Source organism: Miniopterus natalensis, chromosome 17 (assembly GCF_054644295.1).
Source record: "Miniopterus natalensis isolate mMinNat1 chromosome 17, mMinNat1.hap1, whole genome shotgun sequence".
NCBI lineage: Eukaryota > Metazoa > Chordata > Mammalia > Chiroptera > Miniopteridae > Miniopterus > Miniopterus natalensis.
The window spans coordinates 28,630,516-28,647,371 of record NC_142097.1 but is presented as its reverse complement, the minus strand read 5'-3'; the positions used below and the strand labels follow the sequence as shown (position 1 = coordinate 28,647,371).

At 42.5% G+C, this 16,856-nt stretch overlaps 1 protein-coding gene across 1 annotated transcript in view; it reads left to right on the top strand.

Moving 5' to 3' along the window:
* The window catches only part of CA10 (carbonic anhydrase 10 (inactive)), a 316,120-nt gene that overhangs the window by 240,980 nt on the left and 58,284 nt on the right, over positions 1-16,856 (top strand). The gene's annotated exons all lie outside the window — the stretch shown is intronic.

Here is a 16,856-nt window from a genome sequence, read left to right as displayed (position 1 = left end):
ATTTACATATGAAGTACAATTTTGGAGTAAATGAATGCTTCCAAAATCTTGAAGGAAAGCATATAACAACCTGATTCGCCAATGTGTTAATTTTTCTAGACCTACCCCAGAACCACAGGTATCAGACATTCCAAGGAATCATATTTTAAAAGTTTCCAAGAGAGTCTAATGATGAGATTTGTGAAGCACTCCCTCAGTAGTACATTATTAAGTGTTCTCAATAAGGAAAGCACTTGCAAATCAGAGATAACTGGGGGTCATCATCAAAATATTTCCATTTGATTCCTTCTCCCAAAGCCACTGAGTCAGTCTCCAGGAGTGGGATCCAGGTATGCACATTTGTAAAAAAATCCCCCAAGAGATTTTGGTTAGTGACCACTGTGCCAATTTCAGCTTAGGCTCTACCTAAATTATCCCAGTTTTTTAAACAATGAAGACTTAATCAACAAAGCCCTACAGCACAAAAATAAAAAAGGGGGCACCCAGAGGTAATTGGCCTCTGAAAATTGCCAAGCTGTGTGCTTTGGAGAACAGCTTCCCTAGCACAGTAGCCACACACACATCCATTGCTCCAAGGCAAACGTGAGCATTAGCCTCAACATAAGTACAGTTAGACCTTGCCCTGGGGAGACCACATCAGCTGTATCACATCTCTTTCCAAGCCCCTCCATCTCAGTATGAGTGGTTTTACTATGATTGGTCTATAAACTGGTGTAGGTTTAGGTGCAAGAGATCAAAATGTTGGGAGCACCAAAACAATGCCATATGGAAAGCAATTGGATAGGCATTTGGCCTTTGAGTCATTTAAAGGACTTTAGTGAGCAAGAAAAATCTGGCATCTTTGTGGTTTGAGGGAAAAGATGTAGGGTCAATGGGTGTAAGTTCCAGAAAAATGGAGATCAGCTGAATATATGTTTTAACTGTGAGAGCTATTAATCAATGGGATAAGTTTGCCTCTAAAAATAGTGAGTTTTCATCACTGGAATGATTAAACATGGAATGTAATTTGAGGACTTCATAAAAGTGGCTCACAACCTTTTTTAGTTTTAATGCACCTTCTAATGCTGAAATTCTACAGAATCCATGATTTCCTTGCAGAAAATGTCCTCCGATTGGATTCCACTGACAGCCCCAGTTAAAGTAAATATATCCCATCCTGTAGGTTAACATTCTATTTTTATTCTGTGCTATGTTCATAGCCACCTTTGGTCTTTGTTTTTGGCTGTCCACTGAGAGGACCCAAGTAGACACTTCAAGCAACAAAGCATGTGTTTATTTTGTTGACAATGAATAATCACATTGCCATCTGCCCCATCTATCACTGCTGATCGTGATAAGTCAATTAATGCCAAGCGTTTTCCTTGGCACAGTGCAACAGTCGTTATCTGAGGAGCTGTAGATTAATTGCCATCTTGTCTAGTGAGGTTATTATAATTGATGGTAATCATTTGCTTTGTTTTATAAAGCTGCGTGGATGTACGACACAGTCAGCAACTGCGTTTTTATAAAAATTATTCATGTCCTACACCAAGAACTCCTGGATGCCTTGTTGGGGGTTGGTGATAAATGAGCATATGCAGGGATTCAAATGTCTCGATGTTTTTAAGAAGGGAAAATTAACTGTTTTTAATAAGTAAGACCCTTAGCTTGCTAATCATGTCTAAGTGGTTAGATTAATGTCCAGTATAAAGTAGGGTGCTTATGAAAAGAAACAAATACATTAACCAGGCAAAAGATAATATTTGAAAAGAATCATTGCCTGTGGATGAAGTTGCAGTAGTGAGGCCAAACAAGAAGAATCTTTTTTATTTGGGGGAAATTGGAAATATTCATTTTAAAAACCCTCCTTAAGTTCTTCTTTTAAAAGGGATAAGGCGGGACACTGGGAATTGCACCCGCCACTTCACGGGGTACCTGTGGGCAGAGCCCCCCGTTTATTTGGCTGTTGAGCTCCTGCCGCGTGCTGAGCTCCCCAGCCCAGCTCTTGCCCAGGGAAGCATTGACTATACAGGAAATGGACACCGTGGCCACTGTTGACATGCTTTGCAACTCACTTTCATTCATTTATTCATTCAGTTCACAAACCCTGGTTGAGTGCCTAAATAAGTGCATAAATAAGAAAAATCCTGCCTGCAAGGTACTTATAGTAGAGTGAGAGCAGACAAATAATAAACATAATAAATGAGTAATTTACATGGTAAGTTAAAATAGGTTGAATGCTATGGAAAAAGAAATAGCTCCGAGTAAGGGTGTCAGAGGATGAGGAATGGAGGTAGTGAGTTACAGGCGTAAATGGGGTGGTCAGTGTTAGTCTCAGTGAGAGGGTGACGTTTGTGAGGTTGCCGTGGGGCTGTCTGGGTGGGAGGGGCAGTCCAGGCGGAAGCAACGGCCAGTACCATGGCTTTGAAGTGGGAAAGAGCTGTGAGCATTCTAGGAAAAGCAGGAGCGGCGGGAGCGCGTGTGTAGCAATAGGGCGTGAGAGGTCAGAGATGACTGGGGCCAGGGCTACTGCAGATCATGTCCTCTTTCTATGGACTTTGTATGGACTTGGCTTTTCCCTTGAATGAGATCTCAAGCACAATGATATATATTCTCCCAGTTAATCAGTAAGCACTAGCTCAGTGAGGTTGCCCTTAATATTTTCTCCTTCTCAACTGGGGAAACTGATGCCCAAGACCATCCAGACTGTAAGTGTTTGAGGTTGGACTTAGCTCAGGTCTTCTGATTCACAACTTTGCTTGACATAGGCCAAGGTTTATCCACAAACCGCCTTAGTAATGACCGTTCATCTATTCTGGGCTCTAGCCCAGTAGGGAAATTCAAAGACCTATAGGCCTTGGACCCTGCCTTTAAGGAGTCCACAATGTAGTAGAGAATCCTGTCTTCCCAGACTGGTAACTCCCTACAGTCACAGAGTAGTCTGTGCTTTTTAATGCTTTTCCATACACATTTCAGGCACTTGGTAGATACTGTTGAACAAAGAGACTGGATGGATAAAGGAAGATAGTTTTAAAAGACTGTAGTTTTCAGAGAGCCTAAATTATGCCCAGTCTATCATTAATTAAATTCTGTTGTCACAATGGCAGACCTAATAAAGTTAGTGCCGATATTAACAGAAGTTCTAGGCATTTTATGTTAAGTTACTTACAAATACAGGGTAAGTGAATTCTTCAGGGTAGCTGGGAGGAGTAATGCAACAATTGATAGCTCGTTTACTAGAAAAATTCATTTGGATTCCTCATTTGAGACCTGGAATGACTTCCAGGTCAGACCAGGGCCCTTGTCTGTGCCAATGCTTGAAGCCGAAGTTCAGGATTCTGGGCGCCGGTCCTACCCAGAGTGAGCAAACGGACCCTCAAGAAGCAAAGCAAACAGGTCAGAAGCCCAGATGGGGGCAGGCAATTTATGACGCCACCAGCGAGCAGATGATGCCCCTGACCTAAGGACAGGAAGTTTTCCCTTTGGACATTTTTATCATTGCTTGTGGGACAGGACAACCCAATCAAGTCAGCAGCTTCCTGCCCTGCGAGTTTCAGACGGACACCGTGGGGCAGCCTCAGAGAGAGGACAGCTTGCTGAGGTCAACTCATTGGCCCGCTGGCTTCGTCCCAGCCTGCAGCATAATGCTGACCTGGTCCCACCTGGGTGGCATTGCGGCCGGCGCCACCCTCTCCGCCTGACTCTGGTCTCCCCCTGGCGTTCGTCCACGGCAGGCAGGCGGTGTTCCATCAGACAGTGGTAAAGGCGGGCATTAACTGGGACGTGATAAAGGCCCATCCTAGAGCCCAACTGTTGCCATGGAGACCGTCGCTGTTACAGCTTCACAGGTGTCCAATGGGTCTTCCTTTATTTAGCAGCCAGTGACGCTGCCGTTAGGTACTGCTTCTAACACTTCTGTCAACTAGCTGTATTTCTTTTTTTTAATCCATTTCCAAAGCCGCAGGAATAAAATGAATTGGAAAAGAAGGTGTGATGTTAGAAGAATCCATTCACTACTGTTCTGACCAATGTCAACAGTTCATTGAAATTTGTAGAGGTTCCCCCAAAGACCACACCTACCTCTTCAAGACATAGGCCTGCTAGTGGAAAGAACAAGTGTGCTCGAAGCCTCCATCTGAAGTGTCAGTGTCGGAGGCCCCATTGAGGTCATCTCTTCCAGCCCACTTACCGTGCAAAGGAAAAACCAGATTCCGGACAGAGCAAGAGACCTGCCCAGTGTCACCGAGATTCAGTGGCAGAATTAGGACCAGAACCCAAGTTTCCTGACTCTTAGTTTGGAATTTTTAATTATTCAAATAAAATTTTAAATTATATCAAATTCCAAGATTCAAAAGGCCCCTTTAGGTAGTTGCCCAGTAAAGCAGATGTAGACTAATATTCAGATTTCCTGCCTTAATGGGCAGAGCACCATCACAAGGGTGTTTATACAGCCTCAAAAAGCTAAAGACATTGACATAGCATTTTACAAACATGGGCATTGATGAGTGTCCATGGGGAAATGGATTTAGAAGTCACCAAATCAACCCCAATAAAAAATGCCACCAATGTAAGAACCATAATAGTGCCTGATTGCAAGAAATGTGGAAATTAATAATTGGAAGACTAACATAGAAAGCGAAATGCCTTAAAGATCCTTTGTTTGCTCTCAATATGAAAAGGCAATCATGCTATTGTATTAAGAATCTAAGGATATAAGCTGCTTTTCTATAGTTTGAATCCCCCCTCCCCCCACTCCCACCCTCCTCAATAATCATCTAGAACAGCTTGGTAACATTAAATATAAGTAATCTAGATAATAATATTGCAAAATTAAGTCATTAGATGTCTAGCCACTCCATGGATGTGCTGCTACACAATTCAAAATAAAGCCGTTTAAAACCGCCGGATTCATTTGCTCTGACATATCGATAAACTTTGGCTGAAACAAAGCTAATCATCTCAATGGTGCCGACTTAATTGCTCGCCAGTTGACGGATAATAAATAGACCTGAGGATTAAAATATGAACTAATTACTGTACTCAATTCCATTTACTTGATTTCATGTTCCATTAATTTTTTTTGCATCATTTCTTGGTGGAAGCCTTAGATTTATGGTCGCCCCAAATGAATTATGCCACTTAGTCGCCTGTGGCATGCTCGTGTTCAGAACTGGTTGGAAAGGGCAGAATTCTGGGCAGTAAATATTTAGCTGAAGTAGCCTAGGATATAGTAAGTGAAGGTAATTAGCCGTTCCCAGATACCAGCCGGAGTCAGCCTCTATAAATCTATACCCCTTTCAGCAGTTAAAGGGCAACTCTAGGATTGCTCTCAGGGTTACTCATTGGATCAGCTTCTTAGAGGCAGCCTCCAAGAACAGTAGTTGCATTGGCCTGGAAGAGGTTGCAGGGAAATAAAGTCAAGCACACCATGGGGACAGGGCATTGGCCTAGGGGTCTACCACTCAGGCCGCTGGACAGAGGGCAACATTTTGACTTAGAAGATCTGACTTCATGACCTCGTTCTGTCACTTGCTGGCTGTGTAATCTCAGTAAGGGCAGAATTGGACAAGCCACTTAGCCTCCTTAAGCTTTTAAACTGGTATGAGGCTAATAATGCCAATCCTATATACATGGTAGGGTGATTGTGCAAAGAAGACACTCCTGAGTTTGGGCTTTTTAGCTATAAAGTGCTGTACAAGTCAGTGATTAGTCAGCCTAAACCTTGAAGCTCATCTAGTCCAAAGTCAGCTCATATATATAAAGAAAATCACAGTGTGCTAATATGATTACTACCATCAGCTCTCTTTCTGATCATGTACTATGTCTCAGGCATTGTGTTCACGCCCAATCTTCACACAAAAACACCTATGAGCTAACACTAATTAGCACCATTTTACATGTGAGGAAAAGGAGCTTGGACAGGTTAAAGAAAAGCCTTTGGGTATGAGGAAGAGCTAGGATTTGAACCCAGGTCTCTGACTCCAGCTAAGTGCTGAGTGACCTTAGGCAAGTCGCCTGACCTCTCTGGTTCTGCCTCTAAGTATCTGCTTAGAGTGGGTAAGTCCATTCCTCCCAGTTTTGCACGAACCTTATGAGGGTGAACTATGACGCAGCATCATTTGGTGTGCCTGCTGAGGACTGCAGCTTCATGCACCTTCTCCTCTCAGATGGAAGTCACAGACAGATGCCCAGCTGTTTTTTCTGCCACTTCTTTGAAATGTAATAAGCAAGGTAGGGTCTATCTATAAATTTGTTTGTGTGTAAACACATGTGTTTCCCTCTGCATAGCATGAGAAACCATGTTCCTTAGCTCAGAGGTAACCTCGGTCTGTTTGCTGAGCTAGAAATTTCTGGATTGAGCCTTGAAAAATGAATCCTGCAGGAGCTATTTGGCAAAATGAGCTGAGCAGGGAGGTTTTAAATCACACTCCCAGCCTGGAAAAGGGGGAAGGCCCAGAGATCACCAGATCCCTGTGTCAAGACTCAGTGCCTTGCATCCGTAATTTTTTTTCAAAGCAGATAAGTGTGTCTGCTTCAGGAAAGACTCATTGTGATGGACCCAAATGGTGCCCCCAGAACAGGCGCTGTTTCTGTGAGGTCCTGGGTGGGGATCATGCACTTTCTGCCTGTAGCACCTGCCTCTCTAGGGCTGATGTGAGGAGCTGGCACCCACTAGCGTGAGCAGTGGTCAGTTGTAGAGGTTAGGATTGCCAGCCATTCATCCCTGTGTTTGCATCCTGGCTCCACCACTTATCAGCTGTGACTTGGGCAAGTCAACCTGCTTGTGTCTCAGTTTCCTCATTCATAGGTTGAGGCTAACAGTGATGCCCATGCTATCAGGCTGTTTTCCTCCACTTTATCGAGGAATAGCTTCTGTACAGTAAAATTCAGCAATTTTAACTGTTTTCATAAATATATAGTCACATAACTTCTAGAACCATGATCGAGGACACTTTCATGACCCCAAAACATGCCCCCATGTCCCTCGGCAGTCAGTCCCCCAACCCTGACCCCTGGCAACCACTGATCTGCTGTCACTATAGTTTTGCTTTTATTCAAATTTCAATCAATGGACTCATAGTCTTTTTTTTTTAAAAAACTTTATCTCTTAAATTATCAAACATCATAACTTTTTTCCTTTGGCATGTAGTTCTCTGAATGTGTAACACAGGTATAGATTTGCATAACTATCATTGCAATCCGGATTCAGAACGGTTCCCCCCTAGGGCTGTTTTGAGGATTAAAACATAAAGTGCTTGGAACAGGGCCTCACACACAGTGAGCGCTCAAAACACGGCAGCTTTTCCCAGCAGCAGCATGTGTCTCCGAGCTCCCTCTTCCAGGGTCAGCATTGCCATTCTCCATCCACATTAAACAAAAATCCAGAGTTGCGTCTGTGCAGGAGGTGAAATTCTTACACATCCCACCAGCCCTTGTGAGTTGGTTCCAAATACCTTTACTCTAAGGTGAGCCTGAGCCTGGTGCCTTTTTCTGGTTGCCATTTTTTTTAATCATTGTCAATACTCCCTGGAGTAGGGCTGCCTGGAGGAAGTGTCCTTTTTCTTTGCAAAAGGCACCATCCATTGGCCAGAGTGAATGGGCACCTTTTTCTAATACTTACTCAGGCACTGGACAGGCCAGTCAAGGCCCTCCTGATACCAGCTTAAAATTGTGGGGAAATTCATCAGCTTGAGTACAGCAAGGAAGTTCACTCCCCATCCTGGACTCCTGGGAGCACCATTCCAATCCCCAGATAACAACTCATTCTTGCAAAGGACGCCAGTAAGTAGAGCATTTTCTCATTCCCTGTGAGTCTGGACAGAGCCGTGAGCTGTCTGCATAGGACGATCACATGCTCCAGTTTGCCGGGGACAGTCCAGGTTGAGATCCGTTGGTCCTGGTGTCATTGTAATCGCACCTCCTTTTACTCTCAAAAGTGCCCTCATTGGCACAATGAATCATGTGGTCACCCTAGGTCTCAATGACCTTAAGCAAGCTACTTAAGCTCTCTGGATCTCCTTTCCCTCATCCAGAAAAAAATGAAAGGATTGGAGTAGCTCAGTCAGGGCCCTTTTAGCACCAAGAGGCCTATGGAAGCAACATCTTCCTGCATAATTTTATCATCACAAATAAGCATTGATTGAGGGTCACTATGCTGTCAGAAGAGTCAGAAACATTGATCCGCAAGAAAATCTTTTCTGTTATATTGGAGAGGTGCTCCAACGGTGAAATACACACTTGTAAATAGCCACCATCCCAGCTCCTTTCAGATAAAAGCTTGGGAAGTTAGGCCCTTCGATGTGACGCCAAAAATTAAAGCTCGGATGGCTCTGCTCACTTGGGTATGCCCCTCTCACGCTTAAAACACTGCACTTCCCGCTCAGGCCCTGCCGCCACCACGGTGCGGCTGGCTCACACACCCGCACACGTCCCGTCCCTGTCACGCCCTCAGCTCCTTCCCAGGTGGAATGCTCCTGTGGTTACCAAGGTGTTTTACTAGAAGCCATGGGTTCCCCTGGACTGTTTTGCTTTGTATATTTTAATTAGAGTTTAAGTGATTTCTGTACGCCGAGCACCCCTAGGAAGAAGCCCCAGGAATTATCACCGTTACCCACGTAGGCTTTGTCTCGGTTCTGGTCTTCAGAGAGCCCGAAAGGCGAGATGGTGCTGTCACCTTAAGCTCCTCTGTGGATCCTCCCTGGTGTGTGGCATGTAGTCATACAAAAGGGAAAGTGTTTCTGTTCCAAAAAGCAGTTGCAGGCTTTGCTTTGAAAACCTCAGGGGCATCCACTCAGCCCCACCAAGCTCCGGTGCCGCTTCTGGAGTATTCATTTAGCTTGATTTACATTATTTTAATTTTCTTTGGGGTGTTTTTACTAGCTGGAGGGTTTTTTCCCTTAATTAAAGAGCAAGTTGATTCCAAAGCACACGGAACAAAACAAGCCCCTCGCATCCCCTGTCTTGCTTGCCACCCCTCCTGCTGGCCTCGCTCTTCTGAGCGCTGTCGGCTTCTCACCACACCTGCCTTGTCACACCGGGGATGAGATGGAATGACAGGGAGGCGCAGGCTGTCTTTCAGCCGAGTCAACCAGCCCTTGGTTTTAATTCATTTAATTTCCTGGAGCATATGACAATCGGGGGGCGGATCGGGGAGTGTTATCTCTATCTCTCTGATAGAAAAGCTGTATTCAGTCAGTACAATGCAACAAAAATTCGTGGAGTTGAGCCAAGAACTGTGGAGCTGAAGGCTGCACAGATGAGGTGACCTGGCACAGTCCTCGCAGAGCTCAGGTTCCCCAGGGCGCCTTAGCTATGTTGGTTTGGGGTGCAAACAACAGAAACTCACTCCGGCTGGGTGAAACTACAAGGGCGATGTACTGGAAGGCCTCTGGGATGTGTCACAGGACTCAGGGGTGACTGGGCCCGCAAAGGGACCAGAACTGAAACAAGGTCATGACCCCAGGAACTACTTCTGCTCCGAACCCTGTCTCTGCATGGCTGCTTTATTCTCGCTGGCTCCACTGGCCCTCTGATCCTCTGTGCACGTGGAGGGGATAGAGAGCCCCCTCTTAAGCTCTCAAGTTTGTGTCCGTTTGGATCAAGATCATTCTGGACTGACTGGCTGGCTGGTTCTTTATCCCAATTCCAAATTCTCCAAAAAAGAGATTGGATTTTGCCAACCTAGATCCTAGGTCCTGTCTGACCCAATCACCTAGGCATGTGGGTGGGGTTGTATAGGTAACCAGGTCCTGGGGGACCTGATCCTAGAGTGAGAGTAGCCATATGGAGAAGGCAGGCATTGTCTCTGTGAACACCCCAAAAATGTCTACTATGGTGGGGAAGATAGATTACTTAGATAGTTCTTTTCTGTTCCACCTGACAAATCTATAAGGTAAAGTGCTGTTGGCACATTTGGCTCAATGTTGGAAAGGGCTTTCTGACATGAGCAAGATCTTGAAAGAAAAATCTGAACAAGGCGGAAATAGGATGAGAGCATCCCAGACAAATAGGAATATCACTTATAAATAGAAAGAATAACTGTACTTTATCTATAATGTGCACTTAGTATCTTGTGATTGTCACAACAACCTTCCTCATCAGTGGCACATCCCAACCTTGGCATTGGTCTTCCTGGTTGCTGGCACTGCTCCACCCTCCGCCCTTCCTTTCTGCTCAGATAAGTCACTTAGGGATTGGCATCAAGCAAGTGCGTTGGAATGCCAGCACTGCCACTTATTGTGTGCCCTGTAACAAATGAGAAAAATGGTAATAACAATAGCAATCTCAGAGGGCTGTTGTTTGGATACAGTGAGAGGGTGTGAGGCTGAGAATTTTAGCACCGTGTCTGGCAGAGTGGATGTCGAGAATGTTTGCCTCTGGCCCCTTTCCTGTCCATCTGTTTTCTTCTTCAGTCGTGGGCTCATAGGATGATGGATTTAAAAAAGAATGCAGCCCGGCCGGGCGTGGCTCAGCGGTTGAGCATCGACCTAGGATCCAGGCGATCAGGGTTCGATTCCCGGTCAGGGCACATGCCCGAGTTGTGGGCTGCAGCCGATCAATGACTCTCTCATCATTGATGTTTCTATCTCTCTCTCTCCCTCTCCTTTCCTCTCTCTGAAATCAATAAAGATATATTTTAAAAAAAAAAAGAAGAAGAATGCAGACCTGGAGGTACATGTGGTCTAACATTGGGATAGAGTAGTTAAAAAAGGACTCCTTCTGCAAAAAAAAAGGAGGAATATTTCTAACATAATTAATGGGCCTTTAGACATGTCCCCACCTCTTATCTCACTGTCAGTGTCTAGAACTCAGAACAAAAAGGGAAAAAAATTGCTTCTATTGTTCAGGATTACTCATTGACTAGGCACCATTTTGACTTGCTGGGTACTCAGCCTGCTGGTGTGAACCGTCCCTGTGTGGCCAGTCCCCTCAGCTCACTGCTATCAGTCAGAGAGCATCTTACATGAGCACAGGTTGTTAGTCTATGACAACTGTGTCTAGTACCCCTCTCTTCCAATGCACTGCAACAACCCAAGGACTTATTCTATCCCTTGTGTTGACTTATGTTTTTAAGAATCCCAGAGGTAGGACACTCTCCAAAAACCTTTTGAATATCAAAGTCTAGGATATTCCCATTGGGGTAGTTCCCATTACTAATGTTCTGAAAATGCCAACAGGTTAGAAACACACAGTTTTCTGGGGCAGAGGCTGAGCTTGATCAACATTGCAGGTTAGATTATTTAATTTTGGTGCTTGTTTTAATTATAAGTAAAGTTCAGTAACAGTGGACCTTTAATATTGAAGATGCATTTTTTTCCCATACTGGCATGTATTCAATTTCTTTTTTAAAAGGAAAAAGAATGTTTGCTTGAGATAAGAGCTGGGGATCAGGGTTAAATTTGCAAAACCAGATACTTCCTTAGCTATATAGTATGATTCGCTTCACTGCAAATACACATTAATCCCTTTAACCTTGCTTAAATCCCTGTTGATTTTCTGGCCAGATTTACAAAACATTTCTACTAGGAAATAATGGCCAACAAGTTCAGAAAGAGAATCTGACTCAGGAGAATATATCCTCATACCAGAAGGCTTGACAAAGTCTACCCAGCGTGTCTAATAACTTTCTCATCAAGGAAACCGAAGAATGACTAATCCAAAATCATGAATAATCTCCAAACTCTGTTTAATGAATTCTACTTATTCCTCACGAATACACATTTGGGTTCCTGTGTGCGAATTGCTTTGCCAGTCTCTAGATTCAAGTATGAGTAATGCACAATCTATGTCCTCAGGGAGCTTCTACTCCATAGGGAGACACAGTTTTTCCTGCTAAGTTCTGTGCTGGAGGAAGGCACTGCCTTTAGTTCTCTGCACTAAAGCTGCTGGCATGGGTCATGAGCACACCCAGACTACATGGACTTAACTCTTGGCTCTGCTGCTGGTACTGGCCTTGGGCAAGTTATTTACCCATTTCTTCCTCAGTTTCCTCATCTGTGAAATGGAAATAATAATGGTAACAACTTATGCCTCACTGATGCATCTTCTCTCCTGATTCAGTGGCCATTTGAGAGAGATCTGTACTCAAGATTTATTTCTCCTTAAAAATGTTTTCTGAAAAGAAATGTCACCTCAATATCCACATCATTAGAGAAGACAGACACTTATGAGATTTAGCAGAAGCGATAGGATACAGTACAACACATGCCAGCCGCAGGTCTCAGTTCTCTTTTCTGATCTTCAGAGGCATCCTTCCCTACCATGACTGCATAGCGACTCTAGGTCAGGTTTGTCTGTCCCACTGCAGTGCCCCCAGAGAGGGCTGCAGGGGGCTGGAGATTTGGTGGGTGGGCAAGAGGTGGACCAAAATGTTGACTGTAAAGGAAGTGCTAGAAATTCTGGATTCTATTTCTTTTAGAAATACTGGAAACTTCCACTCAAACTGTCAGTTTTTCCTCCGAATAGTTTTCTCATGCACAGGCTTGTGGAAACATGAGGCAAATGCCTCTTCAGTCACCAACAAATGAAGAGAGAGCCTGAGAATTCACTCTCGCCTGAACTGTAGGCAGTCTCTGAAGCAAAGGAAGAGTGCTGATTGCTTGTAAACTTGGCACTGATAACTGTCAGTCAGAAAAAAAGGAGAGAGAAAAAAACAGTAGTTTGGAGGTGGAAATGATAGAGTCACGGTTGCCTGTTGGCTTGTCATGCAGGCCTAGTTAGCTAAAGAAAAGTGCCCAAGACATGATTATATACCAGGGGCTTTCCTCTACCCCAGGTGTTGATGTTACTATTGACGGGGGTACTTATTCACTCACTGTGTGTGTGTGTGTGTGTGTGTGTGTGTGTGTGTGTGTGTGTGTGTGACAAGTTAAAGGTAATGCAGAAAAAGAGAGCAGGTTAAACAACTTGGAGGAACCAGCAGTGAAGGCACTCTGCCATTTTTAACAAGAAGGTCAAGGTAGTCATCAGTAAAAAGATGCCATGTGAGCAATCCCACAGAAAGTGAGGGAGCTGGCCCTGAAGGTAGATAGGAGAAGAGAATTTCCCCAGACGGAGCAGCCAGTGTCAAGATCTGAGTATAAAGTTTGCTTAGTGCATTTGAGGTGGTCGGTGGGGTGGATCAGAAGGGGCATAAAGTCAGAGGCAGGGGTGGGGAAGGGGAGATCTTGCTGGGTTTGGGGAGCCAGTGTGAGGACTTTGGCTTTCACTCTGGATGGGAATGGAGTCTTTGGAGGGGAGTGACATGTGTGATCATGCCACACTTGTTCCTGCATTGGAAGCTGTTCTCTCTTCCCCGCCCTTACCCTTTCATGTCTGACTCCTTGTTTTTCAGATCTCAGCTGAAATTGTCCCTAATCACCCAGTCACTCCCCAATCACGTCACCCTGTTTTTAATTCTCTGCTCAGCATTTATCACTCACTGGTCATTTTTCTTGTTTATCCATTAACTTGAATATTTTCTCTGTCTTTTCATTAAAAAGCAGCTCCACTAATTCCCCATCTCTTGAGTGTGGGCAGGACTTAGAGACTTGCTTCCAAAAAATACAGGGTGGAAAGAGAAATATAGTAATTCTAGAGAAGGGAAACCTGAACCAAGTGGTCAAGGTTAATATCACCAAGAATGTCATGATGTCATGTGGATATCAGGTACCTTGATACGATAGGATGAGAAGAGCACTTTACCTTTGTAATATGCATCCAAAAATCCATAACCCTAGTATCATGGAGAATATCAGACAAACCCAAATTGAGGGACATTGTACAAAATATCTGATAAGCACCCTTCAAAAGTGTTAAGATCATGAAAAACAAGGAAATAAACAACAGAGAAGATCAAAGAAACTAAGAGCTGGCTGTTTGAAAAGATAAACAAAATTGACAAGCCTTTGCCGAGACTCACCAAAAACAGGAAAAAGGGCTCAAGTAAAATTAGAACTGAGAGAGGAGATGTCACAACTGATATCACAGAAATACAAAGGATTATAAGAGACTACTATGAATAATCATGAGCCAGTGAGTTGGATGACGATGACCTAAAAGAAATGAATAAATTTCTAGAAACATACAACCTACCAAGACCAAATCATGATGAAATAGAGAACACAAACAGAACAATTACTAGGAAGGAGATTGAATCAGTAATCAAAAACCTCCCCACACACTGAAGTCCAGCTTCATCAGTGAATTCTGCCAAACAGCCAAAGAAGAATTAATACCGATCGCCCCAAAATCTTCCAAAAAAGAGGAGAGGAGGGAACTCTTCCAAACTCATTTTATGAGATCAGCATTACCCTAATGCCAAAACCACAAGAAAGTAAAATGCCACAAGAAAATAAAATGACAAACCAATATCCCTGATGAAAATAGTTGCAAAACCTCGATAAAATATTAGCAACAAAATTAAATCATATCTTAAAAGAATCATACACCATGATCAAGGAGGATTTATCCCTGGGATGCAAGGATGATGCAACATACACAAATTAATAAATGTGATGCACCACATTAACAAAATGAAGGGTAAAAATCATATGATCATCCCGATGGATACAGAAAAACCACTTGACAAAATTCAGCATCCATTTATGGTAAAAATTCTCAACAAAATGGTTATGAAGGGAATGTACCTCAGCATAATAAAGGCCATACATGACAAACCCACAGCTAATATTATATTCAGTGCTTAGAAGCTGCCTTTCCTCTAAGATCAGGAGCAACATGAGGATGCCCACTCTCATCACTCCTATTCGAAATACTATCAGAAGTCCTAGCCAGAGCAATTAGGCAAGAAAAAGAAATCAAAAGCATCCAAACTGGAAAGGACGAAGTAAAACTGTCACTATTTGTAGATGACATGATATTATACAGAGAAAACCCTAAAGATGCCATTAAAAAAAACCTGTTAGAACTAATAAACAAATTCAGTAAAGTTGTGGAATACAAAACATCTGTCACACTTCTATACACTAATAACGAACTATCAGAAAGAGAAATAGAGAAAACAATCCCATTTACAACTGTATCATGAAGAGTAAGATACCTAGGAATAAAATTCACAAAGAAGGTGAAAGACCTCTTTATTGAAAACTATAAGACAATAATGAAAGAATTGAAGAAGACATAAATAAATAGAATATGCTGTGCTCATGAGCGAAGGATTCAGTGTTGTTAAAATGTCTGTTCTACCCAAATCAATCTACAGATTCAAAGCAGTCCCTATCAAAACTCCAATAGCATTTTTTTCAAATAAATAGAAAAAATAATTCTAAAATTTTTATGGAACCACACAAAAATTTTTGACTAGCCAAAACAATCTTGAAAAAGAAAAAGCTGGAGGTGTCACGCTCCCGATTTCAAGCTATATTACAGAGCTATAGTAATTAAAACAGTATGGTATTGGCATAAAAACAGTCATTTAGATCAATGGAACAGAATAGAGAGCCCAGAAAAACACACACACATATATAGCCAATTAATTTATGACAAATGAGCCAAGAATATACAATAGGGAAAGGACAGTCTCTTCAATAAATGGTGTTGGAAAAGCTGGACAGCCACATGCAAAAGGATGAAACTGGACCACTACCTTACACAAAAATTAACTCAAAATTAATCAAAGACTTGATCGTAAGACCTGAAAACATTAAACTCCTAGAAGAAAAGTATTGGTAACCTCCTTGACATGGACCTGGCGATGATTTTTTGGATGAGTCCAAAAGCAAAGACATCAAAAGCAAAAAGAAATAAGTGGGACTACATTGTACTAAAAAGCTTCCACACAGCAAAGGAAGCTATCAACAAAATTAAAGTCAACCTACAGAAAGAGACAAAGTATTTGCAAATCATATATCTGATAAGGGACCTATATCCAAAATATATAAAGAATTCATACAACTCAATAGCAAAAACACAAAAAAATTCAATTAAAAAATGGGCAGACAATGTGAATATACATTTTTCCAAAGAAGACATACAGATGGTCAACAGGTACATAAAAAGATGCTCCACATCACTAATCATCAGGGAAATGCAAGTCAAAACCACAATGAGATATCACCATACACCTGTTAGAATGGCTGTTATCAAAAAGACAATAACAAGTGTTGGTGAAGATGTGGAGGGAAGGGAACCTTTGTGCACTGTTAGTGGGAATATAAATTGGTGCAGCCACTATAGAAAACAGTATGGAAGTTCCTCAAAAAATTAAAAATGAAACTACCATATGATCCAGCAAATTCCACTTTGGGGTATTTATCTGAAGGAAATGAAAGCACTAGTTCGAAAAGCTATCATACACCCTTGTTCATTGCAGCATTATTTACAATAGCCAAGATTTGGAAACAACCTGTGTCAATCAGTGGCTGAATGGGTAAAGAAATTGTGGTCTGTATATACCATGGAATATTATTCAGCCATAAAAAGTAATGAAATCCTGCCATGTTTGACAACATGGATGAAACTTAAGGGCAGTATGCTAAGTGAAGTAAGTCAGGCAGACAAAGATTAATACTGTTTGTTCTCTCTTACATGTGGAATTTTCACACATACACACACACACACAAAACAACACAAAAAAACAAGCTCGCAGAGAAGAAATTGGTGGGGACTACGAGAAATCGGTGAAGGGGGTATAAATTTATTATAAATGTTTTAAAAGATGCGCGTTAAATTGCAAACGCTTTTTATTAATTAGAAAATTGACCGCAATGTAACATGTATGCTAGGGATCGAGAATTTAAAAATTGTGACTAATATGTAAATGATACGTTCACGCTTTTAAAAGCATTTGTTTACTTACAAGGTTAGGATGTTAGTTGCTACTGAAAATTGAAAAGTGGCTTGCAGTCTCTCAGAATTTTCTATTGAGAAAAAAAGAT